The sequence below is a fragment of the Myotis yumanensis genome, unplaced genomic scaffold, assembly GCF_028538775.1.
Source record: "Myotis yumanensis isolate MYYU_CA2020_CCGP unplaced genomic scaffold, mMyoYum1.0.hap1 SCAF_19, whole genome shotgun sequence".
Taxonomy (NCBI): Eukaryota; Metazoa; Chordata; class Mammalia; order Chiroptera; family Vespertilionidae; genus Myotis; species Myotis yumanensis.
The window spans coordinates 21,927,870-21,955,001 of record NW_027223770.1 but is presented as its reverse complement, the minus strand read 5'-3'; the positions used below and the strand labels follow the sequence as shown (position 1 = coordinate 21,955,001).

The window sequence follows — 27,132 nt, the reverse complement described above, 5'->3', positions numbered from 1 at the left end:
CACCCATTTTGAAGCCGGGGAAACTGAGGTCACGAGAGAGCGCGTGAACCTCCCTAAGCCACTCCGAGGAGGACCCTGGGCTGTCTAGGCTGTGGCGGGCGCATCCCCAGAGCCTGGAACTCTGCCTGGCACCTGCCACCCTGGAGGCCTCTGCACTGCACATCCTCCGCGCACAGGTGGAGTGGGAGCTCGCTCAGAGAGGCGGGGTGACCAGCCAGGCTCACCCAGCCCTTAGCATCCGCTCCGGATGTGAACTAGACTCCCTGACCCCGTCGCTATTCCTACTCGTCCAATAGCACAGCCTCAGCCAGCAGCGGAGACATTCCGGGCCTTCCAGACACCACTCTCTGGGTCACAACAGTCCGTCTCTCCCCAGCAATGTCCCCGCGTCCCCCAGGCCCGGCCACTGACTGTGGGTCCGGATGCCTTTGCTCCCTGTCGGTTCCCACCTGGTCCATCCCCAATGGCTCACCCTTCAGGGCAGAGAAAAGGGGCCTCCCAGCCCCCACCCCCAGTTGGCTCCAGGAAACCCCTCAGGGCTCCAGTCCCCGGATCTCCAGCTCTGAGGGACCCCAAGACCCCGAAACCACACAGCGCCAGCTGCTGTTCCAGCGGTGTGCCTGGCCGCCAGCCCCGGACAGAATTAGCTCTGTGTTGGGAACGTTTCCTCCCTGGTCCCACGCCCACACCAGGAGCTCACGCTGAGTCACCGCCGCGGGTGGAACCCGCCACGGGCTGCCCACTTCCTGCTTGTTGAGATGGGGTGCACGCAGGGGTTGCGGGCTCGATCTCCGGTGTGGGGCGTGGGAGAGGCAGCTGATCGATGATTCTCGCTCATCGTTGATGTTTCTAGCTCTCTCTCCCTTCCTCTCTGAAATCAATAGAAATACATTTTTTTTTTAAAGTAAAGTTCTCAGCTGCTCCTCATACCCTTAGAATAACACCAACTCCTTACCCAAACCCTGAAGGCCCAAGCAGTCCGGCCCCTGCCTACCCTAGGACTAAGCTAAGGCCTGACCCCAGCCCCGGCCCCCACCCCACGCCCAGGTGGAGTGCCAACGCCTCTTCGCAAACCCTATTTTATCACAGACCCGGCCGCCATTCCCAGCCACAAAAGGCCCAGCACGAATGTTTGGATAGAGGTCTCCCCTCCCGGGCCAGAAAGCCCCTCGGCCCCCGGCGATGAGTCCCGAGAACAAATCCTACGTGCTCTCTCGGCCACTCTGCTTGCCTCCCGAGCCATGGGGCACAGGACCTGCGCCTTTCCCCATGAACACGGCCCAGCCCCTGGAGGCATCCTGACAACAAACGTTCTCTCTTTCTTATATCCCACAGGCCTGGGAGGCCTAGTCCCCCATTCACTTAATCCCCCCGAGGCAGCTATGCGTCCACTCACACAAATAATCCCCAGCCGAGAGCGCAGTGCGTCTGCGAGGCAGCGTGTGCCGGGGGAGATCTTGAGAGCGGCTCCGGATGTGGTCAGGGGCGGCTGCCCGTGGTGGTCACCTTCTCCCCAGGCCAGCAGCCAGCCCGTGGGATGCGCCGGGTGTCCTACTCCCAGCGCGGGCCTGGAGCCTGGACTCTGAGGGTTTGTGGTGAGGCAGGATAGTAAGAAGCTAGGAAAATGCCTGAGCAAGTGGGATGAGGACACTGAGATAGCTGAACCGACAGGCCGAGAAGTTTACAGCTGATGCAGAAGGTCCCGGCCCTAGAGATACCGTCCCTGAGGCCACTGTTGTGGTTCAGCCCCCGGCCCCTGGGGCCCTCAAAAGCAGCTACACCAGGTGGGTGAGGGACACTCCCACCAGCTGCCAATCAGTAGAGACCATGACCCTGAAAGAAGACGCCTGGGCAGGCTGACAGATATTCTGCTGAAACCCTCCCCTGCTGTCTCCCCTAGGATTCCTGCCTGCAGGAGAGAGATAACTGCCCTCCAGACAAATGACCCACATGCCTGGGGCCTTTCCCTTCCCCCACAGCGTGCACTCTCTAAACTCCGGGGGACCCCAGAAACTTGCAACCACGGGAGCGATGGGCAGCGGCAGCTCGTCCCAGGCTGACCCCCTGACCTGTCCGCACGGCCCCCTTTGCTCTGACTTCCCAGTGAGCCCCACCGAGGCTCTCCCGTTGCTTCCTCTACCCGAGGCCCTCCCTTGTCTCGCTGTCCCCGGCTTTAGTAAATGCACCCTCCAGGTCACCTGGACTCGGGGTGGGAAATGTGTCCCACACGAAGCCAAGGACATGCCCACGACCAGCTGGCCCAAGGCAGACCCGCTCAGGGCCAGGTCCCCTGGCAGGTAACACGGGTGCCCCCTGAGAAGTCAGTCTCGAACCCTGCCCCCCTCAATCCAGGCCAGCACAGCCCACCCACCCCTGAGGGCCAGGCTGCAGCAGATACTGCCCCAAAGCATGGCTTCTCCCCCTGGCACCTGGAGGCCCCCGGGAGGTGGCAGCCACAGCCGCTGTCCCCATCGGCAGGGCCCCCACCTGCTGGGGGAGAGGAGCAAGGAAGCTAAGAACACGGCTTGTCTGCTTCTGAGGCCCTTCTGTTCCACCCCTGGGCTTGGCTCCCTCCCTCCTTCCTTCTCTCTTGCTCTGTCAGATGAATGAGAACTTCACCAGGCCCCTGATACTCATCCCAGGACCCCGGTTGGTACACGAGACCCAGCCAGGCATCCTGGTAAAGAGCTTGGAATCCCAGCGTCAGGGTTAACGAATATTAATAGTACCCACCAAAATAACAGTATCTTATTGAGCACCTACTCTGGGTACCAAGGTGCTGAGGCGCACTTTCTGTATGTCACCCCACACAAACCCTGTGGGGCGGAGGTTCCGATTGCCCCCATTATAGACTTGGGGAAGCTGAGGCCCAGCAAGGTTAAGAGTCTTACTCAAGGTCGTGTGGCTACCAAGAGGCAAAGGTGGGATTTGAATACAGATTAAGAATCAGTAGCCAGAACCAATATGCTCAATTAATTTTTGACAAAGGAGGCATGAACATACAATGGAGCCAAGATAGTCTCTTCAATAAATGGTGTTGGGAAAATTGGACAGACATATGCAAGAAAATGAAACTAGACCACCAACTTACACCATACACAAGAATAAACTCAAAATGGATAAAGGACTTAAATGTACGACAGGAAACCATAAAAATTCTAGAAGAATACAAAGGCAACAAAATCTCAGACATATGCCAAAACAATTTCTTCACTGATACAGCTCCTAGGGCAGTTGAAACTAAAGAGAAACTGAACAAATGGGACTACATCAAAATAAAAAGCTTCTGCACAGCAAAAGAAACCATCAACAAAACAACAAGAAAACCCACCTCGTGGGAAAACATATTTGCCAACGTCATATCTGATAAGGGCTTAATCTCCAAAATTTATAGGGAACTCATACAACTTAACAAAAAGAAGATAAACAATCCAATCAAAAAATGGGCAAAGGATCTAAATAGACACCTTTCAAAAGAGGACATTCAGAAAGCCAAGAGACATATGAAAACATGCTCAAAGTCACTAATCATCCGAGAGATGCAAATCAAAACAACAATGAGGTACCATCTCACACCTGTCAGAATGGCCATCATCAACAAATCAACAAACGACAAGTGCTGGAGAGGATGTGGAGAAAAAGGAACACTTGTGCACTGCTGGTGGGAATGCAGACTGGTGCAGCCACTATGGAAGGCAGTATGGAGGTTCCTCAAAAAATTGGAAATGGAACTCCCATTTGACCCTGTGATCCCACTACTAGGAATATATCCCAAGAAACCAGAAACACCTATCAGAAAGGATATATGCACCCAGATGTTCATAGCAGCACAATTCACCATAGCTAAGATCTGGAAACAGCCTAAGTGCCCATCAGTAGATGAATGGATTAGAAAGCTGTGGTACATCTACACGATGGAATACTATGCTGCTGTTAAAAAGAAGGAACTCCTACCATTTGCAACATCATGGATGGAACTGGAGAGCATTATGCTAAGTGAAACAAACCAGTCAATGAAGGAAAAATACCACATGATCTCACTCATTCATGGATAATAAAGACCATTACAAACTTTTGAACAATAATAGATACAGAGGCAGAGCTGCCTCAAACTGATTGTCAAACTGCAGTGGGAAGGCCAGAGAGAGTTGGGGGGCAGGAGGGAGGGGAGTAAGAGATCAACCGAAGGACTTGTATGCATGCATATAAGCATAACTAATGGACATAAGACACTGGGGGGTAAGGGAGGGTAGTGGTTTGTCAAGGGCGGGGGGGGGGGGGGAAAAGGATACTTATGTAATACCCTTTGTAATACTTTAAGAGGAAAATAAAAAAAAAAAAAAAAAAGAATCAAGTGCTCTTTTACGCTTTGCAGGCTCTACTTGGCAAACGTTCTTAGATAAATCGCTGGCTCTTTGGGGCCTCAATTTCCCCATCTGTAAGACAGGGAGTTGGATTTGATGGTCTCAAAGGCCCCCTTTCAGCTTTAAAAAAAAATGCTGGTTAAATGGGCCAAGAAAAAGACATCATGGCTCAGTGCCATGCTGTGTGACCTTGGGCAAGTGGCTTGACCTCTCTGAGCTGTAGTGAAGTCGCCTATAAAATGACAATAATAAAGCCTTCCTCTCAGTAAATCAAGAGGTCTTGGATGAAAAGTTCTCTTGGGACCCCTTGCAGATCTAAGATCTCCGGGATGGAGATACAAGGTTAACTTAAAAGTCTCTCCACCACGATGCCATGATGAGTAAGTCTGGGGTCCTTGTTGTGACAAGGTGGTTTCAGACCTGTCCCCACCCCAAGCTACCTAGTGGCCAGAGGGGCCCACCCTTGGGAGTCCAGGTTCAAGGCCTTTCCTAGTTCAGTGAACGTGGACCAATTACCTCTCTTCTCCAAGCCTCAGTGTGCTCGTCTGTAACATGGGGCTGATACCGTTTCTCCCTCCTAGAGTTAGTGTGAGCATGTCGTGAAACAATGATATGGACACAGTACCCAGCACACAGTAGGTGCCCAGCAGATGTCTGTATAGAAAAAATCAGACGGCGACGTATCTGTGAGCACAGGCAGCGTTTCTCTCCCACGGTGGGGCAGGGGTGGGGGTGGAGAGGAAACCAGGTTGAGTCTAGTTCGCAGGTTCTAAACCAAAGCAAAGATCTGAGTTCCTGGAAATCATCGGAGCTCAGAGATGAGTCTGGAGGGTATCTGGATGCCAAAGAGGCTTGGGAGCCAGGCCACAGCCTGCGGTCCCGCTCAGCTGCCTCCTCCCAGACCACACGCTGCCCTGGCCGGATGAGGAAGCCGTGGCTACAGCTCCTCCACCTCAGCTCAGCCCTGTCTCCCTTCCCGGCACCCCCACATCCTCTGCAAGAGCCTCTGCAAAGCATTTTTCAACTTGATTCAAGCCCCTCGGTTGAAATCAAGCCAGGGTCTCACTCTGTCGGCCCGGGGCATGAAAGCATGAAAAGGAACAGCCTTTCTGGGACTTAGCGATGGCCCCGTGCACCGTGAAGATGAAGGGAAGGGATGAAGGAAAGCCCGCCCCCTGGAGGCTCTCAAACAATGTCACGGCCCCCTTATTCCCATTTCACAGATGAGCAAACTGATTCAGACACGTTTGGTGATCTTTTCCCAAAGTGCCCCAGCAAGTGAGTAGTGAGCAGGATTGAAGCAGGATAGTAAGAAGCTAGGAAAATTCCTTGGCAACTGGACTGAAAAAAAAAACGGAGACAGCTGAACAAATTGCTTGAGCCATTTACAGCCAGATGCAGAAGGTCATCTCCCTAGAGAGAACAGCCAGGCCTCAGCTGGATTTCGGCTCCAAGACCAGAAAAGCAGCAAAACAAGGTGGGAGACGCCAGGACCAGCTGCTTTTCCCCTGCCCTGGCGCTGACCAATCAGTGGAGACGACAACCCTGAAAGGACACATCTGGATAAGCTGATGAATATTCTATGAGGACCCCCACCCTCCCTTAAACTCCCAGCCTTTAAAAATCCTCAAAACAGAAGACCCAGCACATGCTCTCCCTCCTGGGCAGGCCCACGCCTTTCCCTTCCCCCTTCTTCCCTCTCAGGCCCGCATCTCCTAATCTCAAAGCGTCCTTGAGGGACTTGCAACCAGGGGAGCCATGGGCAGCGGCAGCTCGTCCCAGGCTCACCCCTGAACCTGCCCCCTTTGCTCTGACTTCCCAGGGAGCCAGAGCAGCCCCCCTAGGCTCTCCTGTTGTTCTTCCACCCTAGGCCCTCCCTGTGGCACCCTCCCCAGCTTAGTAAACTGTCCTCTCCCATCACCTGGACTCGGATTATGAACTCTTTCCTGCAGGGCCAGCCCGAGGCAGGCCCGCTCTGGGCCCGGTGCCCTTTTCAGCCGCAGAATCAGGAGCTCCAGTCTGGGCTTCAGACACCTCTCCTGGTTTTCCCGGAATCCTGTTCAGTATCACTTAGAGCAGCGGTTCTCAACCTGTGGGTTGAGACCCCTTAGGGGGTCGAACGACCCTTTCACAGGGGTCGCCTAAGACCGTCGGAAAACACATAATTACATATTGTTTTTGTGATTAATCACTGTGCTTTAATTGTGTTCAATTTGTAACAATGAAATTGGGGGTCACCACAACATAAGGAACTGTGTTAAAGGGTTGCGGCATTAGGAAGGTTGAGAACCACTGACTTAGAGCTCCTCCTAGCTCCAGCCCATTCAGGCTGTGTGACCCCGCACGGGTTACTTCACCTCTCTGAGCCTCAGACGCCGCCTCATCTGGAGCCCGTTATCTCCGAGAGTCGTGAGGTCTCCAGAAAACAAGGCTGGTGACGTGCGTGGCCTTGGGCCTGTCACAGCCCCCATTACTTATTACTGTCAGGAAAGGAGAAACTGGGGGATGTGTTCCCGCTGCTCCCTTGGTGCCGTCCACTATGCTAGGGTCCAAGGAGGACTCAGCAGGGCACCGGGCTCCCCCGGAACTGCTCAGAGCAGGGCCGGATGCCAGGGATGTTGGCTAAACTGGAGACCCCTGGAGGCTGCAGCCTCAGGACCCCTTCCCAGCCTTCTCCTGTCCCCTCTGCTCACGCCCCGAGCAGCACTGAGGCCCGAGCACATCTGGCCCAGGGCAGCCCCGCCCAGGCCCCTCACTGGCTGCCCAGCAGCCCCGCTCACTCCAGGCCGTCTTGTTCTGGAAGCTTCCTGTCTCCAGCCCCAAACATCCTAACTCCGAGGCCCTGTCAGGGGAGGAAGTGTGCTCAGCATGGGCCCAGGGATCCAGGAGCACGGTTTGGCACCTTTGCCTGGGAGAGGTCAGAAGACAGAGGCCCCATTGGAGGGCGAGGGAGGGATGGGGAGGGAGGGACAGGGCCCCTCTCAGACAGGCTGACTCAAACCCTCCAGGAAGCGGAGAAGCTTCCAATAAGGTGGCCTTGACATTCAGCGGCGGAAAGCTCGAAAGCCAAGGACGTTTCCCTCCAGTTCTCTGCTCCTCCTGTCTCCCTTCCTCCCTCCTTCTCAGAAATGTTTATTAAGCACCTATAATGCACCAAGCCCAGAGCTGGACCCTGGGGACACAGCAGGGAACAAAGGGACATGTCCCTCCCTGGAGGGGCTGTCCTTCCTGAGGGGGAGGAACAGGTAACAAACATAAACCATAAAAAAAAAGCAAACACATCCGGATCCAGACCATCTGGGTTGAATCCCTGCTCTGCCCCTCACCAGCTGTGTGACCTTAGGCAAGTCACCATGCCTCTCTGTGCCTCGGTCCCCTCCGCTGACAAACAGGGGTGATCCTAGCTCTTCCCTCACAGGGCTGTTGCGAGGGTTAAACGAGTTTGTACTGGCAAAGTTTTGAAGCATACCTGGTCCATCAAAGCACTATGCGAATGCTGAAATATAAAACGAATCTAACCGCCGGGGATGATATGGGCTACAGATAAAATATAAAGAGAAGCAGGGCATAGAGGTGCCGGAGGGGGTGCTATTTGAGGTCAAGTGCTCAGAAAAGGCCTGAGCACTCCAGGTAGTGGGAACTGCACGTGCAAAGGCCCTGAGGCAGGAACATGTTTGGCAAGTTCAGGCAGCAGCATGGGTCGGTGCATTCCAACATCCACTTAAAAAGCAGCCAGTGGGTACCATCTACTAGTAAGTGCCACACCTCTTTGTTAAATGCTGGGGGAGTGAGATGGCCCAGTCTCCAGCTCCCAGAGGGGCAAGGAGTCAGCTGCCAGCCACCATAATGGGGGAACATGTATTTCTTTGTGCGAGTGAATAGTGTCCCTACTTTGGTCATTTTTGTCTCCTGCCTGGCCCTTTCAATGGCTGAGTTTGTGGCCCTGGCTCTAGACAAAGCAAAGAGATGGGTGGCTGGGGAAATCAGGAGGGCTTCTTGGAGGAGGTGACATTTGAGCTGAGCCTTGGTGGGTGCTAAGCCTTTGCTAAATGGAGCTGAGAACCAGCTCAGGAGCCAGGCTGCCTGGGTTTAATCCCAGCCAGCTAAGGGGCCCAGGGAGTATCCTTCAGCCACCCCGTGCCTCAGTTTCCTCATCTGGAAAGTGGGGGGAATGGGAGTAGCTGTTACATAGAAGGTGGTTCTGGGATTAAACAACATGACATACAGAAAGTGCTTACATTCGATCCTTCGCACCCCCCAGTGCAGTCGCCACACACCAGGCTCCCCCTCGAGATGAGCTGCAGAAAGAGGACGGGAGGGCCCCTGTGTGTGAACACTGGTCCCCTTTCCCTGGGGACAGCTAGGGAGAGGTCAGCCACCTGGGGTTACTGTCCCAGGCCGGGGCTGCAGGACCCACAGGAAGCACCGGCCTAGGGTCAGGGAGGGGTCGCAGAGGGGGGCCTCGCAGCTCCCGTCCTTCCAAACCGACCCCCCTTTGCTTCCGTCCTTCCAAACCGACCCACTCCCTTTGCTTCCGGAGCCCAGCCGTCCCAGGCCTGAGCCTTGGTTCTTGCAGGTCCCTCTGCTGGGGTGCCCTTTTCTAGTCTCCTCCGCTCCCCCGGCCTCACTGCGCACGCGACACAAATCCAGGCAGCGCAGGCAGTGCAGTGATAAGGGCGAGAAAACAGAAAATGATCCTGCTGACAGGGGCCAGGCATCTGGCCGGGGCTTCCTTAGGTCCCCGCATCCTGACAAGCCTCCCCCCACCCCCATGCCAGGGGGACATGGCTCTTATCCCCACTTCACAGGAGATCATGAGGTGCCGACAGGAACTAATCAGAGCACCAGCCAGCACCAGGTGGGGGCAGGACTCGAACTCAGGCCTCAGGGAGTCCAGAGCCTGTGTTCTAATGGACCCAGCCGCTTAAATGGGCTGATGGCTGTGACAAGCGTTCAGGTAGCATCCCTACCTCTCTCTTCTCTACTTCTCACCAGCAAGGCTTCCCTGTGGGGCCTCAGAAGTCCTCAGCTGTCCCAGGGTCCCGGGGCGCAGCCCTGGGGTGAGAGGAACAGAACCTGAGAGGCTGGGGATGAGGACATTGACCCGCACTCACCGGGCGCTGACAGGGTACCTGCTGCCTCTACTCAGAACAAACCTTCAAGGTGGGTATTTTCATTCCCATTTTGCAGATGTGGAAACTGAGGCACCAAGAAGCCAAACCACTAGCCCGAGATCCCACGGCTAGGAAGGGGCAGAGGAGGCACTTGAACCCGGGCTATTCTGACACCAGGGCCCACGTCTTCCATCATCGTGACTGCCCTTGACTTTCTACAACTTGCCCGCCAGGGACCCCACTGGATGCAGAACCCTACATCTGCACCCCCTGACCCCGCCTGTGCGCCAGGCTGGCAGCGTTGCAGGCTGCACACATCCACCATCCCCCCTCAGAGAGCCCTCAGAGACCCGACTCACCCACCTCTGGACAGTGCCGTCGCCACACACCAGGCTCTGGGGCAAGTGGGGGGGGAGGGGTTGCAGGGGCCTGTGCGGCCAGGTGGACCCCCTGAGAGATCCCGGAGCCCCGAGCCGTCCCAGCTGCACCCTGCGCAGGAGGCAGCCCCGGGCACAGGCGCCCTGGGCATCCGCGAAGGTTCTGGCCCCTTGGAATGCCCTGGCTCCGGCCCAGGCAGCTGACGAAAGGGTTCGCGCTGCTGCCAGCAGCCAGGTCGTTGGGAATGTGAGATCCCACCCAGTTCCCAGGCCCTGGGGGAGGAAGGACAGGCGCCCTCCCCTCCGCCCCATCACTGCGCTGTCACCGTTCCCCAGGCAGAGCTCAAACTTTGACCCCCGAAGGGTCTTGCTGAGAAAGTCGAGCCCCCCCTCCACCCCCCACCCCCGCCCTCAACAGAAAAAAAAAAAACAGCTGGTTCCAGGCGAGAGGAAATGCCAGGATCCTGAACGCTTGCTGGAGAGGCTGGAGGCTTGGAAGCTCTGCCACCCTCGCGGGGCAGATAAGGGCAAATGGCCCCGGAGCCCCCCGCGGCTGCAGCAGAGCCTGGTCCCAGCCGCCTGGCCCTGCGCCTGCCGTGCGGTCTCAGGTCACAGACCCATTCTCTCCACCTGCGACTGGGGTCGAAGTGAGGAGGACACGGGCTCGCGTCCACAGGGCGCACCGCGTGGCGTGTCCCGAGAGGCGGGGCCTTCAACACGCAGACCAGAATGCTCTAGGCCAGCGGTTCTCAACCTGTGGGTCGCGACCCCTCTGGGGGTCGAACGACCCTTTCACAGGGGTCGCCTAAGACCGTCGGAAAACACCTATATCATTACGTATGGTTTTTGTGATGAATCACTGTCCTTTCATTATGTTCAATGTGTAACAATGAAATTGGGGGTCTCCACAACATGAGGAACTGGATTAGAGGGTCACGGCATTAGGAAGGTTGAGAACCGCTGCTCTAGGCACATCCGGGGCAGGTGGGTCACGCTACCTGTACAAAGAGTCCAGCTCGAGCAAACGTGCCTCTGGACTGTGATGTTTAAAGAGAACTCCTTCTTGAGTCAGACAATATCGCGTTTGAACCCTAGCTCTGCCGTCAGAAACTCTATTGTTTTCATTCCATTAATTTGACACATCCCCACAGTGTGCCAGGCGCTGTACTAGGCACGGGAAGGCCACAGCGAGCAAAGTGGGCAGCATCCTGTGCCTGGTGAATGGGGGGGGGGCGGTGTGGCGCCTCCGTCTGGGACCTCCCCTCCCGTGTCCCCTGAGCCCTCCAGTCACAGCTCAGAAATAAAATAATCAGAAAAAAAACACTCCCTGTGTTTGGTTATTTTCCAGAGCAGGTCACCCGTCTTTCTCCTCCCCCACCCCTCCCCCCACCAGCAGAACTTCGAGAAAAACCCATGAAGTCAATGAGACCTTTTTTTTTTTTTTTTTTTTTGCTGAACTGAACGGAGCAGCCCCTGCTCTATCACCTGGGTCATCTGCCAAAAGTCACACCGGATAAGCGGTCACCTCCTTCCCCAGGCAGCGGGGTCACTTCCTCATGTCAACCTCAGCGGGCACTTCCTCAGCATCCATCTTCACCCCTTGCCTTTCAGCCCCTTTCTGGGGGGGGGGGGGGGGGGGCTGTTCCCCTGAGCAGAGGGAGGGGAGCCGCCCAATGGCCCGGCTTGCAGGTCTGTCTGTCTGTCTATTGGCTCGGTCCAGAAGGGAGGGAGAATACATCTGCACAGAGGCTGGTGGGTCCAGGAGGACATAAATCAAGAGAGAAAGGAGGAAGGGAAACGAGGGTGGGGACAGAAAGTACCGCCAAGGCCGAGGAGAAAAATGCAGACGATAAGTAGCGTCCTGAATACTTCCCTTGGGTGGGCCGCGCCGTCCACTCCCAGCCTCCTCGTCAGCAGCCAGCCCGCCCCGGGGGAACGCCGAGCCTTCCCGAACCTTCCTGAGCCGGGAGCCACTGTCCCTAGACAGTACCAGGGCAGGAGGGACCACGCGTTCCAGTCCAGGCGTCCGGGTTCCGGCGTCGCTGGCTTCCTCTGAAGAGGTTTCCAGAACAGCTGGCCGAGGGCCTGAGCAGGTGGCTGACGCTGCGTCTTTGCACCACCAGCAGCGGCAGGTGCCACACTATTCCCTGCGGCACCCCTCGAACTCAGCCACCCGCTGGGGCCACGCTCACGCCCCGCCTGTCTGTCACCGCGTTCTGAGGCCGGCACGGACACGCACGACCCGACCTTGACCTTGCCCGCCCGCCTGTGCTGGGCCCTGTGCTCAGAACTTGTCCAGAGAGGGAGGCAGGTGCTGCCGTGGTCCCATCGGGCGGATGCGGAAACCGAGGCTCAGAGAGGCCGGGCTACCATTTAAGAAGGCAGCCCCGTGCCGGGCCCCCGCGTCAGGAACTTTCCAGAACTCAGACATCCCTGGCTCTGCACAGGGACAGCTGCCCTCGTCCCCTCTCTTCGCAGGTGTGAAGGCCAAGCCTTAGTCACACACGGAAGAGGGTTCTGCCGGAGGCCCTACGGTGTCAGCCCGGATGTTCGGGCTCAGAGTCGGCTTAGCCAGGCTCGCCAGCTGCGGGCCCCGGGCAGGGGGCTCGGTCTCTGTGCACCTTGGTGGTCTCATCTGTAAAATGGGAGTGAATCTGGCCTCTGCCTTCTGCTGTGGAAGGACGGCCACCCAGTGGGAGTGCCCCGGGAGGCCCGAGGCACGTCTGTCTGGGTGGTAGTGACTACCGGGTGGACGAGAAGCAGGAACAGGACTAGGGCGTGGACACAGCACCCCAACCCCGGTGTGACCCCTCCCAGGATGTTCACACCCCTCGCTCAGCGAACCAGCCACACCCTTCGTGGGGGCCCGTGCAGCGTGAACACGCAGATGCCTTGTGCAGAAAGTGTTCAGCATCTCGAGACGGTAACTGCTGAGCGTGAAGCCCGGGGCAGGCCCTGCCGAGGCCGTGCGGCTGCCCTGGTCACACGCCCGGGAAGTGGCCCTGCCCCTCAGCTCTGGGGGCTTTTGGTAGAAAGCCCAGAAGGACAGGAGCTGGGGTCGGGGGGGCAGGGAGGCAAGGGGAGCCAGGGATCTGGGGAAGAGGGACGCACGTCAAAGGCAGAGAGGGAGGCTGGCTGACAGAGAAAAGTGAGTGAGCACACGCCCTCTCTCTGGGCCTCAGTTTCCTTGGCTGTAAAATGGGACCGTATTCCCCAGCTCCCACATTTCCAATGAGTTTGCCATGATCCCTCCAAGAGGGGCGGCTGGCCCCAGAAGACCATTTTGACGATGACAGGATTGGGCAGGAGCTCAGCTGGGACTTGCGAGTGAAAGCTACCTGCTCCTTCAGGCTGGGGAACAGCACAGGGGGCTCCTGGAAGGAGGGACTCTCCCGGGGCGATGCAGGCTTCCCGGGGCGCTAAATGTGAGACCCCGGAGCTGGGAGAGGACCCAGATATGAGTGACCAGAAAGCCTGGGAACCTGGGTCATGTTATTAACCATGTCACTCCAATACATTTAACGAAAAAGGAAGCCAGCCGGCAGGACAGGGGGCGGCCCAGGGCCCCCGCCTGAGGCGTGCCCTCTCCCAGGCCGCCAGGACTCAGCGATGGGGAGGTGAGGGCATCGCCCAGCCAGGCTCCGGGAAGCCGCCCTGCCCTTCCCCAGAGCCCTGCTCCTGATTTCCTCCGTGTCTGCGGCTTTTCACAGGAGGGGAGAGAAAAACAGCCAAAGAAAGGCCCATTTAGGCCAGGCAGGCCCGCTTTCCCCAGGAGAGGCGCGGCTGGCGGTCCAAGGCCTCCGCCCGGCCGTGCCAGGCTTTCCGCCAACACAGGAGACAGAGGGCAAGGCTTGGGCAAAGCTGCGCCTCTGGCACCATCTACACCTGGCATTTCTCAGCCCCTCCTGGCTCAGGGCTTCGGGCCCCCACGTGTTGGGTTTCAGCCCCAATTCTGTGCCACGCACGATCTCACGTAAACAACACGACCCTGCTCCCGCGAGAAAAGCCCCTTTGTGATCCCGGAGTCACAGCGGGGGAAACTGAGGCTCAGAGCAGGGAAGCGACCTTTCCGAGGTCCCGCAGCCGGCACGCCGCCGAAATGGGTTTCCCAACAGGTCCCTGGGAGCAGCGGGGTTTCTGCTTCTACCCACCCGGCGGCCGGCCGCTCCGTTCTTGCTGGAGGAAGACCCTTTTTCTTCGTGACCCACATCCCTGACAGCTGAAGAGGCCCCCTGTGAGTTCAGGCTGTCATAAAAGAGATTGGAAATCGCACACGCTCCCTAAGGGCCCGCACTTGACGTCAGTCAGCCCACCTCCCGCCGGGCTGGGAGGCCAGCGGAAACTTGAACGCCCAGCCTGGCGCAGCAGCAGCGGGCAGGGCAGCCGCCAGTCTCTCTCCCTCTTGTAAACATGTCGCTGGCCGGCCACAGGTGCCGCCCTAAATCAACTCTCTTTAACGCTGGAAGAAACTCGTTTCTCCCGACCTCTGTGCCTACCTCCTTCAGCAAGTCCTGGGCGTGGAAGGAGAGGGGACCCAGGATTCAGTCAAAAAAGCCACAGTAGCCAAGGAATCGTCTCTTCTCCACGCTGGTTTACGGAACAGGCTACCCAGGGGAGTGAGCCGAGAACCCACACGCCCTCTGCCAAGTTGGGATTTCCAACTCCATCAGCTGGAGATTGTCTGAAATCCTCCATCGTCCAGATGTTCAAGTTCAAGCACCGAGTGTGGAGAGGACGAGGCCTGGGGACAATGGGATGCTGCTCCGGTGACACGGGCTGCCTTTGGACCACCCGGAAAATTGGGTGGGATGTGCCAGGCCCCACAGAGGGTCCAAAGTGGCTCGGGCCGCACCCTGCTCCCGCCCACCACCCCAGACATCCCTTCCTCGCCAAGTCGCTCAATCTCTGCTCACGCTGCTCTGCCCCCTGAGATATCTTTTATTTCTGGCCAATTTCTCCTCCCAGCACTCAAGGCCAATTCATCCCTGGAACCAGCTCAAATGCAGGCTTCCTTCTCAGAGTATTTCCTGACTGCCCCCCTCAGCGCTGTCCGTTCTCTGCGCCTGCAGGACCTTGTGCGCTGAATGCACCGGACGGGCACTAACTCAAGTGCATTTAACAAGAAGCGTGCGGTCCAAACGGCCCAGTGTTCACCTTCTGAGCTGAATGGATGGTGGATGGGATTGTCCTGGGGGCTTGTGAGCCAGGGGCAATTGGCCCCCCTGCATGTTAATGCCAACCTTCTGGCTAGATGAACCCCACTCTGTTGACACCCCTGAGGGCAGGGCTCGTCTCCCCCGGTATCCCCTGCTCCCGGCACACAGTAGGTGCTCAGCAAATGCTGGGGGAGTACGTGGAGGCTGTGTCCCAGCTCTCTCGATACCTTTAGACTAGTCCCTCTCACTTTCTGAGCCTCCCATCTGAAAAATGGGAGTGGGGACTGGCTCAGTGCTGTGGTTGGATGCTTGGGGCCTCCCCCACAATCCATATGTTGAAGTCCTGACCCCCAGTGTGATGGTGTCAGGAGGCGGGGCCTCTCACCAGCTCTCCTGTCTCTCTGGCCCGAGGTCACAGAAGGAACAAGCGAGTGCGCTAGCTGCTGATTCTTGCATCAGTCGCCCACTCACACTCACCCACCTCCTTGCACAAGAGCTGCCCTCAGCACAAGCTCAAGGCTGGGATCAGAGAACCCAAGTTACATCCCAAGAAAGCAGAACCGATTCCAACTTTCTGCCTGGGTCGTAGCTGACCACCCGACTGAGTCAGCTGCTGCGGCGCCAAGGTTACCAGCGTGTGTCTGTGGTGGATGGAGCACCTTCCTACCACAGGAGCCCAGACTTCTCCACGGGGCGAGGCATGGAGCCAGGAGACTGGCCTAGGAACCTGAAGGCATGGCGCGCCAGGTGCCCACATCAGCCCAGATGTGCAAAGGCGCATCTCAATGCCTGTTTTCCTGAGAATCAAAATAGAAGGGCTTTCACTGTTCTCAAAACTGCCTGGTACTGGCACAAGAACAGACATATAGATCAGTGGAATAGAATAGAGAGTCCAGAAATTAGCCCGAACCAATATGCTCAATTAATTTTTGACAAAGGAGGCATGAACATACAATGGAGCCAAGATAGTCTCTTCAATAAATGGTGTTGGGAAAATTGGACAGACATATGCAAGAAAATGAAACTAGACCACCAACTTACACCATACACAAGAATAAACTCAAAATGGATAAAGGACTTAAATGTACGACAGGAAACCATAAAAATTCTAGAAGAATACAAAGGCAACAAAATCTCAGACATATGCCAAAACAATTTCTTCACTGATACAGCTCCTAGGGCAGTTGAAACTAAAGAGAAACTGAACAAATGGGACTACATCAAAATAAAAAGCTTCTGCACAGCAAAAGAAACCATCAACAAAACAACAAGAAAACCCACCTCGTGGGAAAACATATTTGCCAACGTCATATCGGATAAGGGCTTAATCTCCAAAATTTATAGGGAACTCTTACAACTTAACAAAAAGAAGATAAACAATCCAATCAAAAAATGGGCAAAGGATCTAAATAGACACCTTTCAAAAGAGGACATTCAGAAAGCCAAGAGACATATGAAAACATGCTCAAAGTCACTAATCATCCGAGAGATGCAAATCAAAACAACAATGAGGTACCATCTCACACCTGTCAGAATGGCCATCATCAACAAATCAACAAACGACAAGTGCTGGAGAGGATGTGGAGAAAAAGGAACACTTGTGCACTGCTGGTGGGAATGCAGACTGGTGCAGCCACTATGGAAGGCAGTATGGAGGTTCCTCAAAAAATTGGAAATGGAACTCCCATTTGACCCTGTGATCCCACTACTAGGAATATATCCCAAGAAACCAGAAACACCTATCAGAAAGGATATATGCACCCAGATGTTCATAGCAGCACAATTCACCATAGCTAAGATCTGGAAACAGCCTAAGTGCCCATCAGTAGATGAATGGATTAGAAAACTGTGGTACATCTACACGATGGAATACTATGCTGCTGTTAAAAAGAAGGAACTCCTACCATTTGCAACATCATGGATGGAACTGGAGAGCATTATGCTAAGTGAAACAAGCCAGTCAATGAAGGAAAAATACCACATGATCTCACTCATTCATGGATAATAAAGACCATTACAAACTTTTGAACAATAATAGATACAGAGGCAGAGCTGCCTCAAACTGATTGTCAAACTGCAGTGGGAAGGCCAGAGAGAGTTGGGGGGCAGGAGGGAGGGGAGTAAGAGATCAACCGAAGGACTTGTATGCATGCATATAAGCATAACTAATGGACATAAGACACTGGGGGGTAAGGGAGGGTAGTGGTTTGTCAAGGGCGGGGGGGGGAAAAAGGATACTTATGTAATACCCTTTGTAATACTTTAAGAGGAAAATAAAAAAAAAAAAAAAAAAAAATAGAAGGGCTTTCATTGGGCTGACCTTGAGCTGTCCTCAGTGCTTTATGGGTAGTAAGTCATTTAATCCCACAAGGACCCCATGAAGTGAGCACTGAGATTGTCCCCATTGTACAGATGGGGGCACTGAGGCCACAGGAGGTTAAGGGGCAGAGCTGGGATCTGAACCCTAGACCAGTAGGACCATGTTCTGTGGTCAACAGATGCCAAGCAGACATTGGGATCTCTGTCTTCGACAGCACCCCGTACCCCGTAGAATCATTGCGCCCGGTTCCATCCAGCAGGGCAAGACACTCTACTCCTTCTCTACCAGGCTTGTGCCCAACATTGCAAAAACAAGGAGGTTCCAAAAGAGAAGTAAAACTAAGTTTCCTAATTTTGCCTGAAACCAGCATGTCCTGGAGTCCAGAAGCAGCGCAGAGTGGCTGCCAACCCTCCTTCCTTGCATCCCAGGCCCGGCCCAGCCCCTCGCCCAAGAGGCATGAAAAGTGTCTTAGACTGGCAACCAGGAGGCCCAGGTCCTCGTCCCACCAAACGGCCTTAACCCATCAGGGCCTCACTCTCTTCATCTCTCACATGGGGGCAAGCAATCCTGTCTTTTTCATCGTTCGGCCTTACGGAGTACCAGACACACAGAAGGTCCGAATGCATGTTTTTGGGGGAGGTGAATAAATGAAAATATATGTCATAAGTTTGCTTCCCCTTCTTTGAAGGCCCGAAGAACAGGAACTGAGCCTGACTCACCTGAAGTTCTCACATTCATAGAACTTTCCTCCTCTGCAGGCTTATTCGTACAGGAAGTCGATCCCAAGCACCCACTAGGTGCCTGGCTTGGTCCAGACCTCTGCGTCATCCAGGAGCCCCTGATGCCCTGGGCTTCCTCAGGCAAGAACAACACCCAGCTGCCTTATAATCAGTAAGTTTGGCTCATTCTAGGGACTTGGGTCATGATGCCTGCATTTTCACTTCCCCAGTGCCCAGCCCTGGGGAATACAGCCCAAAGAAAACCCTGACTTAACCACACACACATACACACACACCTGCGTGTGCACACGTGTTGGCATACATATGCACAGGCAATGAGACCCTAGGACAGGAGTAGGATTTTCTGAGTTCAAATCCCAGTTCCTTTGCTTATGACCTATGTGACCTTGGGCAGACCCCTTTTTCCTGTCTGAGCCTCATTTTCTCCATCTGTAAAATGGGGATGATAATCCTGAAACTTTTCTCTGCAGGGTTGTAAGGGGATTAAGTGAGATCATGGAGATGAAAAGCTTTGGCTCGATAAATGTGCTGTGCTCCATAGAATTGTTATTCTTGCTTCCTTTTTCCAGAATGGAAAGAGGACAGCTGTTGACTAAGTTCCAGGGAAATCCATGTTGAGGGGCCTGGAATGTAGGCATTTCCTCGGTATATTGGATGGGGATTGACAAAAATGTAGACTGAGAATCAGAGAATGGAAGAGACCCAGTAAGCCACCATATCTGTGGCCGAGACAGCCAGATGTCACAAAAACCAATCTCCCCTCTACAATACACAGCTATCGCTGGGAAGAAGCCACCCTGGCTAGGAACTGCATTTCCCAGCCCCCTTTGCAACTAGATTGGCCACATGATTAGCTCTTAGGTGTGGTGGAAGGCAGTTCAGAAGCAAGCAGGCTACCTCCATGCTTTCCTTCCTCAGCGACGGTGTCCATGGGGACAGTAGGGACTTGAGATGGGTCCCCGAATCACCGCCTGGGAGAGGAGCACCCTCCATTGAGAAATGCCTGCCTTATAATAAACGCCTGTTTGTTTGAGCCATGATACACGTTCGGGTCTATCCGTTACGACAGCTACCACCCTGAAAAATACAATAGTCAACCTCCTGATGTACAAAGGATATGGCCAGAGAGTACCCTGCCCAAGGTCACAGAGCATATTCAGCAAAGGTCAAGAACTTTGGTCTCGTAACAATTGGGAGTAGGTCTGCAAGCTTCACCCTGCTCCGCAGAGCTATCATGATTCTTAAAGGTCCTTTAGCAGTGAGAGCGATGCTTAGTGAGCTGAAGCCTGGAGCCCTCCACTCCTATTTCAGTTAGGATAGCACCACCTTTATCTGTTTCCCCATATATTTTCTTTGGAGAGAAGGATTCTGTGGCTTAAGAAACTTCCCAAGTCTGCACAGAATCTGCTTTCTGTGGTACAACACAACAAAGTTTCACTTCTTCTCCAGCATGCCGCCTGACCTCAACTGCTGACACAGGGTATAACTTGCAAAAAGTACATAGATATTTGCTTAGAAAGGAAAAAAAACAAACCTCGGTGTGCAGCGAAGAACCCGGAGGCCTGGGCAAAGGCTAGGAAAAGAGACGGTCAACTACTCTAGCGCAACGGTTCTTAGGTGTTGGGGTGCATCAGACCCCTCCGTGAAGTGGCTTCCAAATGCAGGCTTTGCACAGCTTACCCTCCGATAGTCTGACTCAGAAAAATGAAGCTTTAAGAAATACTCGTGATGCTCCTGATTATTGATCATCATGTCAGTAATCCCAGGATTCCACTTGGAGAAGTCTTGAGTCTACTTCGTAGCCTCAAAACTGGCACTGGTAACTGGACCTGTGCAAGCATAGCTCAGAGAGAATGAAATCGGCTTTTGGTTTTCTTGGACACTGGCAGGAACCTGGGCACTAGTGATCGACTGGTAAAGAAATCAATAATTATTTCTACTTGGCTCCCATGGGTGTCACGGGCGTAGATAGCATGGTGGTATAGACATGATAACAGAATAATAGCTAATGTTTATAAAGCCCTTGCTACCTGACAAGCCCTCTGCTACGTGCTCCTCATCTATCATCTCATTTAATCTTTTAATCATCCTAGGAGGGAATTACTATTCATGCTCCCATTTTATAGATGAGGAAACTGAGGTATAAAGACAAGGCATAACTTGTTCTCTGTCACTAAGGTGGCAGGTGGCAGGCCAGGATCAAACCCACCCAACAGAACCCAACCCCATAGCCATAGTGCTCTATGGCCTTTCATGGAGGTCTAGCATCAGAACCCCTCTCCGGGACTCAGTTCCCTAATCTGTCAAACAGACGTATAAATAGCACCTTTATCATCATAGCCAGGCTGAGGATTCGAGAAAATTATAGCAATAACATGGTTTGCCAACTGACAGGGGTTATTAAGTAAACATCTAAGAGATGAGACTTTAGTCGAGCTCCCTCATCCCATTCTGCAGATGGTGAAACTGAGGCCTGGCTACTTTACTTATTCGATGAACATTTAACTGAGCACCTGCTACATGTTAGGTCTTGTGCAGGGGGCTGGGGATACAGAGAGAATAATACCCTGTTCTGGCCTCAAGGAGCTCCCAGGCCAGCAGAGGAGACAGACAGCAGGACAGGCAATTACAAGACAGTGTGATGGGCACTGTGATGGGTGAGAACCAGCACCAAGAGAGCCTAGTGGAGACAGGTGTTGACCCAGTTGGAGAGGTGGGGGGACTTTTCATAAGGGCTCAGCCAAAGAGGGAAGGACTTACCCAAAGCCAGGTTTATCTATTCCCTGAAGGTTGGAGGAGGCCAGCGAAGGTCCCTGTGTACCAAGCGATAAATAATTCCTCCCTTTGGGCTTCTCAATGCCGGGCACCCCACGGCTTGAGCATCTCGGGTTTCGGTTAAACCTTCTAAGAAAATGTCAAGCCGCCTTCCTCCCGCCAGCAGAGGCCTGACTTAGCCAACGCTGTTCATTTCAGTGACACAGACACTTGGAGAAGTTTTTCCTTTCGGCAAGTTAGAGGAAGCAAAAGAGACAGCAAGAGCAGCAAGGAGGTTGGTCTTGAAAAGGAAGTAGGGGATTCCAGAAGGGAACCTGGGGCCCGGGCCCTTCGGGGGAAAGAGAAAGCAGACCCGGGGCCTGGCCGCTGTCTCACTCCCCTCTCTGAGCCACACCCAATAGCATGACAGGCGTCCCTCCGCATCCGCGGGGGGTTGGCTCCATGACCCCGGTGGATACCAAAACCCACAAATGCTCAATCACTCATATAAAATGGTGTGGTATTTGCTCATAACCCACGCACATCCTCACATATACTTTGAGTCATCTCTGGGTGACTTATAACACCTAATACGATGTAAATGCTGTGTAAAGAGTCGTTATGCTGTATTGTTTAGGGAATAATGAGCAAAAAATGCAGATGCATCTATTGTAACTAAATTACACGTAGTGTATGTCAGCAACAGCAACACTTTTCTCTTTTATTTCGGAAAGTTTTTCGACCTGCGGTTGGTTGAATCTGCAGATGTGGAACCCGAGATATGGAGGGAGGGCCGACTGCACTTACTTATTACGTGTTATTTTCTTGTAATTTTGCCCAAAAACCTCATCTTTGTGGCTTTCCCCTTTAAAATGCGCTCATCTGAAAACAGAGAGGGGAGTGGAAAACTTTGAACAGAGACCTCGGCCAAAGGGTTCAGAGCTTTCCTAGACAAAAAAACACACCCTTAAATGTCAATAAGAAAAAGGTGAACAAGCCAACAGGGAACAGAAAATGGAAATGGACTTGAAGAGGATAATTATAAAAGACAAGGGAATGATAAGATTATAAAGGCTACCCGGTGCTGATAAAGGAATGTACAGCGAGACGGCCCCGTGTTAGCTCAGCTTTCTCATCAGGGACCTTTTACTAGTAAGAGCTGGGAGGATATTGCACCCAGGACAGGGCCAAGGAAGTGCAAGCCAGCACAACCTGTGGGGACAATGTGTCCCAAAGCCTCAACATCCTTAAAAAACAGGCAAACCTTTGACCCAGCAATTTCACTTCTGGAAAACTGTCCGTAAAACAAACACACACAGCCCTGGCCGGCTTGGCTCAGTGGGTAGAGCGTCAGCCTGCGGACTGAAGGGTCCCAGGTTCGATTCCGGCCAGGGGCACATGCCTGGGTTGCGGGCTCGTTCCCCAGTAGGGGGTGTGCAGGAGGCAGCCAATCAATGATTCTCTATCATCATTGATCTTTTTCTCTCTCTCTCCTTCTCCCTTCCTCTCTGAAATCAATAAAGAAATATATTTAAAAACACACACACCAAAAAAAAAATAAAATAAAATAAGAAAAAAGCAAACAAACACAAAGATGACCTCCTAGAGTGGTCACTGCAGAGCTATTCCTAATCGGGAACACCCCGATGAGAAATGATTCAATAAACCCCAAGACAAGACCCGTTTTCCGTGCTGTCATTCGGATGGTGGAGGAATAAGATGACAGGGAAGGAGACCCACAGTCCGAGGTGAAGCACACGAAAGATGGCCAGACACAAAGTTGGAAAAGTGAGTGTTGAAACCACAGTGCAATAGACAGGTGACGTACGGTAGAACTGTGCACTTGAAACCTGTACAATCGTTTTAGCCAATGCCACCCCAATAAATTTAATTTTAGAAACAGGGGCGGGGGAGTGAGTGTGTGTATACCCATTTACCTGCCTACATGTGTCGGGTACGTTGCAGGCACCCAACAGACATCATGGGTCCGTGAGTGAGCGAGTGAGCGAGTGGCTGATGGGGAGGGCACCTGGGAGACCACCTCTGCGCTAGGACCCCTCTTCCGTCTCTGTCCCGGGAGTCAGTGCTGCCCCGTGGTGATGACCCTCATTTCATTCCAACCCTTTTTAAAACAATTTTTTTATTGATTTCAGAGAGGGAGAGAGAGAGAGAGAGAAACATCAATGATGAGAATCATTGATCAGCTGCCTCCTGCACGCCCCCCAGCTCAGGATGGAGCCTGCAACCCTGGGCCTGTGCCCTGACCGGGAATTGAACCGTAACCTCCTAGTTCATAGGTCGACGCTCAACCACCGAGCCACCCTGACCAGGCTCATTCCAATCTTGACCTCCCAGCTAACTGTCCCTACAGCCCTGAGCCTGTGCCCTCCCCTCTCGGAGCCTCAGTCTCCTCGCCTGTAAAATGGGGACTCTGAAAGCGCCTCCCTCGTGGGGCTGTTGTGAGATTAACAGAGGAACGAAGGGAAACGCTGAGCTTCCTGCCTTTAACATTCCGGTGAGCTCGCTGGTTTTTACAATGTGCACTCGTGCCTTTGGAAATCTGAACATCAGGATAGAATTCCAGTCATTTGGATAAAAGTTAACTTTTAAGAAGAAGCAAAGGGGAAGACCTCTGTCCTGGACTAGCACGCCCCTGTCCTGGCCCCTGCGGGTGGGTCAAAGCCACGCATGGTACCTTGAGGCTGGTTCCGCCCAGGTCTTCCTGAGGGCTCCCCTCGGCTTCAGGCCACACCGGGCTGTGCAGGAGGCCCCGTTCCCGACTTCTTTCTCCCAATCACACTGTTCTTTGGCTGCGGCTGTTTGCCCAGAAAGCAGTTCATCCATTCATTCAAAATCTCCTCGAACCCCACAGAGCGCAGCCCGGCCCCCGCCCTAGAACACCCTCACCCCCTGAGAGGCTCCTGGGGAGACCAGTCTGTGCTGAGCTCCAAGCTGGTTGGGGCTGCTGTCCCGCAAGGGACAGACTCCGCCAGAGAAACAGCTGGAGGGAGGGAGCGGGAGGGAGGGGCAGGAAACTGGGCGGAATGAGGGCGGGGGCAGCCAGCTGCAGGGAGTGGGGGCTGCCGGGGAGGCTGTCCCTGCCAGCCAGGGCCTGGGCTGCTGGGTGGTGGCCGGTGGCAAGGCCTGCTGGGGTCGACCCGCCCCTCTGGCGGCCAAACCCAGCTGGGAGCCGTGCCCACTGGCTGAGCACAAACGGGGAGCAGTTCAGCTGGGGAAGCACCGTGCTCCCCACAAGGGCCTCCAGACGGGCCGGCTGCCGGGTTTCCCACCGCTCTGGCGCTTCTCACCCCAGGCCTCCGTGCGTGCTGTTCCTCCCACCTGGGTGCCCTTCCTGTCTCTGTTCAGGCCTGATGACCTCTTGCTCCCTCTTTTTTTTTTTTTGTAAAACAGCAATGAGGTTTTTTAAGCATCAAATGAACAACGATGACAATGCTTTATCATGTTTGCTTTTATTAAATGTTATAGGAAAGCAAAAGTCACATACGTGATAGGGATAGGCAGTGACATACCATTTCTGGGCAGAATACATCAGACCTTTAACTACCTTCAGGCTCCTGTGTGGCTTCAAGACAAATTCTGTTTTCATCCCAAGCCCTGATCCTCCAAGATGAATCATAGTAGTAGCACTCTGGTATGAACACACACACACACACACACACACACACACACACACACATTTCATATGTAAATATAAAATGACTCAGTCCTACTCTGTGCGCCATGCCGTAACCTGCTTCTTCATTCAGTGACCAGGTACATGTATCTCACCCTGTTTGACCAGCTGTTAATTATTTCATTGACTCAATGCACCCTAGCTTATTTCGATTAATACTTTCTTGGTGGTTGATTCGGTTATTCTCAACTTTTTAGCTGTAATGAACACGCTTGTCCAATTACTTTCTTATACAAAATCCTTATGGACACATGTTCATGTTATTCAAAGGGTCTCTGCTCCCCCTTCAGGTCTCAGCTTGGGGAGCAGCTCCCAGGAAGCCTTCCCTGCCTGAGGGGGAGGGGAGCGGGGAGCGGGGGGGGGGGGGGGGGGGGGGAGGGACGGGACTCTGCTCTGTGCTCCCCTAGCCCCTTGGGCTCCCCCATCACAGCACTGACGGCTGTGAACTTGCCCCTGCCTGTGAGGGCGTCTCTCCCTTGCACTGGGAACCCCTTGGGGAAGGGATGTATTTCGTCCCCTGCTCTGTCCCCAGCTCAGCACCGTGCCTGGCTTAGCGTCCGCACCATCCATCATCATCGCCATCATCAGTAGAGTCATCCAGACGGCTGACAGCCAGGCCGTGTGCTGGGCCCTTGCTGTGTATCCTCACTGCAGCTCCAGGAAGCAGTGACTACGTCTGTCCCCATTTTACCGACAAGGAAACTGGGCCACAGAAAGGTTAGGTCGCTTGTCCAAGGCCAACGGCTGGTCGGTTGGAAGAGATTCCACGCGGGCTGTCTGGCTCCAGAGCCCAGCCCTTCGCCTCCACATTAAAGAACTGACAGAGGGGCCTGCCGAGCATATGGCCCTGGACCAAGCGCTGTCCATGCAGCCGGGGGAGGTGTCACATGCCCATTTTACAGATGAGGGTGCTGTGGCCACAGAGGGGAAGTGGTTTTGCCGAGGGCGCCCCGATCATGCCCGCAGATCTGATTGATTCAGCTCAGGCTGCTGAAAATAACTTATGTGCAAAGGAAACAGGAAGGGAAGGGGAGGGCAGGGGAGAGCGGAAGGAGGGGGGGGGGAGGGAGGAGAGAGGGAGTAGGTTCACCTCAAAGGCTTGGGTAGGTGGGGGAACGTGTCCTTCACCATCTGACCAGCCCTAGAACCTCACCTCTCTCTCCTCACCATCCTCGACTGTTAATCCAGTGAGATCTACACTTAAAGACGATCTAGTCTAACTGGTTCATTTCCGAGGCAATGACTGGAAGCACAGAGAGGTTAAGTCACTTGCCCAAGGTCACACAGCTCCCTAGAGTCAGAAGTCAGACCCAGCCTGACTCCAGACCCCTCTCCTACCCCCTCTGCCAGGCTTGCCCGGTGGACTAAGAGCTTCTGTCTCATCCTGCCTTGCTGTACAGATGGGAGCACTGGACCTGGAGAAGGCAAGGGACTCGCCCAAGGTCACCCTGCAGTGAGCAGCAGCCCCAAAGCCTCCTGGCCCAAAGGAGAGGACATTCCACGACACGACAGGAGCCCGTGCATCACCCCTAAAGGTCCGTGACTAACAGAGACCAGGGGGGCCACAGCAGCAGCCTTGCCTGGGAGCCTGGGGGACATGCACACCCCCAGACCTCACTGCAGACAGCAGAATGGGGCCCTCGGGGGCAGCACCCAGCCGGCTGTGGGGGAGCCAGCTGCTGGGGGAGCCGGAGCTCGCTCGAGCCTGAAAATCACAGATACAGACATTTCCATTAGGAATACAGTCTGGGTCCTCCCAGAACATGTTTTCTTGTCAGCCACAGGGGGGCTTTGCCCGGCCGGCCTGGCTCAGTGGTTGAGCGTTGACCTATGAACCAGGAGGTCATGGTTCCATTCCAGATCAGGGCTCATGCCTGGGTTTGGGGCAGGACCCCCAGTAGGGGGCGTGCAAGAGGCAGCCGACTGATGGTTCTCTCATCATTGATGTTTCTTTCTCTCTGAAATCAATAAAAATATAATTTAAAAAGAAAAAAGAAGGAGGAGGAGGAGGGCTTTGAGGTCAGATAGACCAGATCTGACTGAACCCCTGTCTCCACCCCTCTGACCCCTGTGATGGGGGCAAGTCCTTTCACCTCTCCGAGCCTCGATTTCCTCATCTGCTGTGGGAGGAGGAGAGAGGAGGAGGAGTGAAGGAGGAAGAGGAGGAGAGGGAGGTAAGGATGGAGAGGTGGAGAGGAGGGAGAGGAGAAGGGGGTGGAGAAGAGGGAGGAAGAGGGAGGAGAAGGGAGAGGGGAGGGAGGGGGAGAAGAGGGAGGAGGAGGGAGAGGAGAAGGAGGGGGAGAAGAGGGAGGAGGAGTGGGGAGCCAGCCTTTCTGGAAAATCAAACACACTTGGGGGATCCTGGAAGGGGAGCCAGGGGAGCCCCACCTGTGGATGTGTTACCAAAGGAAGCAAGAACTGATTGGCCGCAGCAACAACACACGTAGGACAGTGAAACAGGGAGGGCACAGAAGGAACAACAGGAGAGCCTTGGCTGGGCTGCTCTGGTCATGAGAAGTCAGAGAAAAGGGGGCCTTGGAGGCAGGTTCAGGGGTGAGCCCTGGACGAGCTGCCGCTGCCCATTGCTCCCCTGGTTGCAGGTCTCCCGGGGTC

At 54.3% G+C, this 27,132-nt stretch overlaps 1 protein-coding gene across 7 annotated transcripts in view; it reads right to left on the bottom strand.

Annotated features, from left to right (window-relative positions):
• The window catches only part of CMKLR1 (chemerin chemokine-like receptor 1), a 38,054-nt gene extending 14,295 nt beyond the window's left edge, over positions 1-23,759 (bottom strand). The window contains exons 1-2 of one of the 7 annotated variants that reach the window (XM_070400044.1): positions 9,842-9,952; positions 9,335-9,419 (exon numbers count right to left, since the gene is read on the bottom strand). The gene's annotated coding sequence lies outside the window, so the exon portion shown is untranslated. Of the gene's footprint in view, positions 1-9,334; positions 9,420-9,841; positions 9,953-11,340; positions 11,671-18,050; positions 18,116-19,605; positions 19,684-20,831; positions 21,171-23,520 lie in introns of those variants that run through there. The other 6 variants (XM_070400042.1, XM_070400047.1, XM_070400048.1 and 3 more) reach the window with 6 other exon arrangements.
• Positions 23,760-27,132: the final 3,373 nt, after the last annotated feature.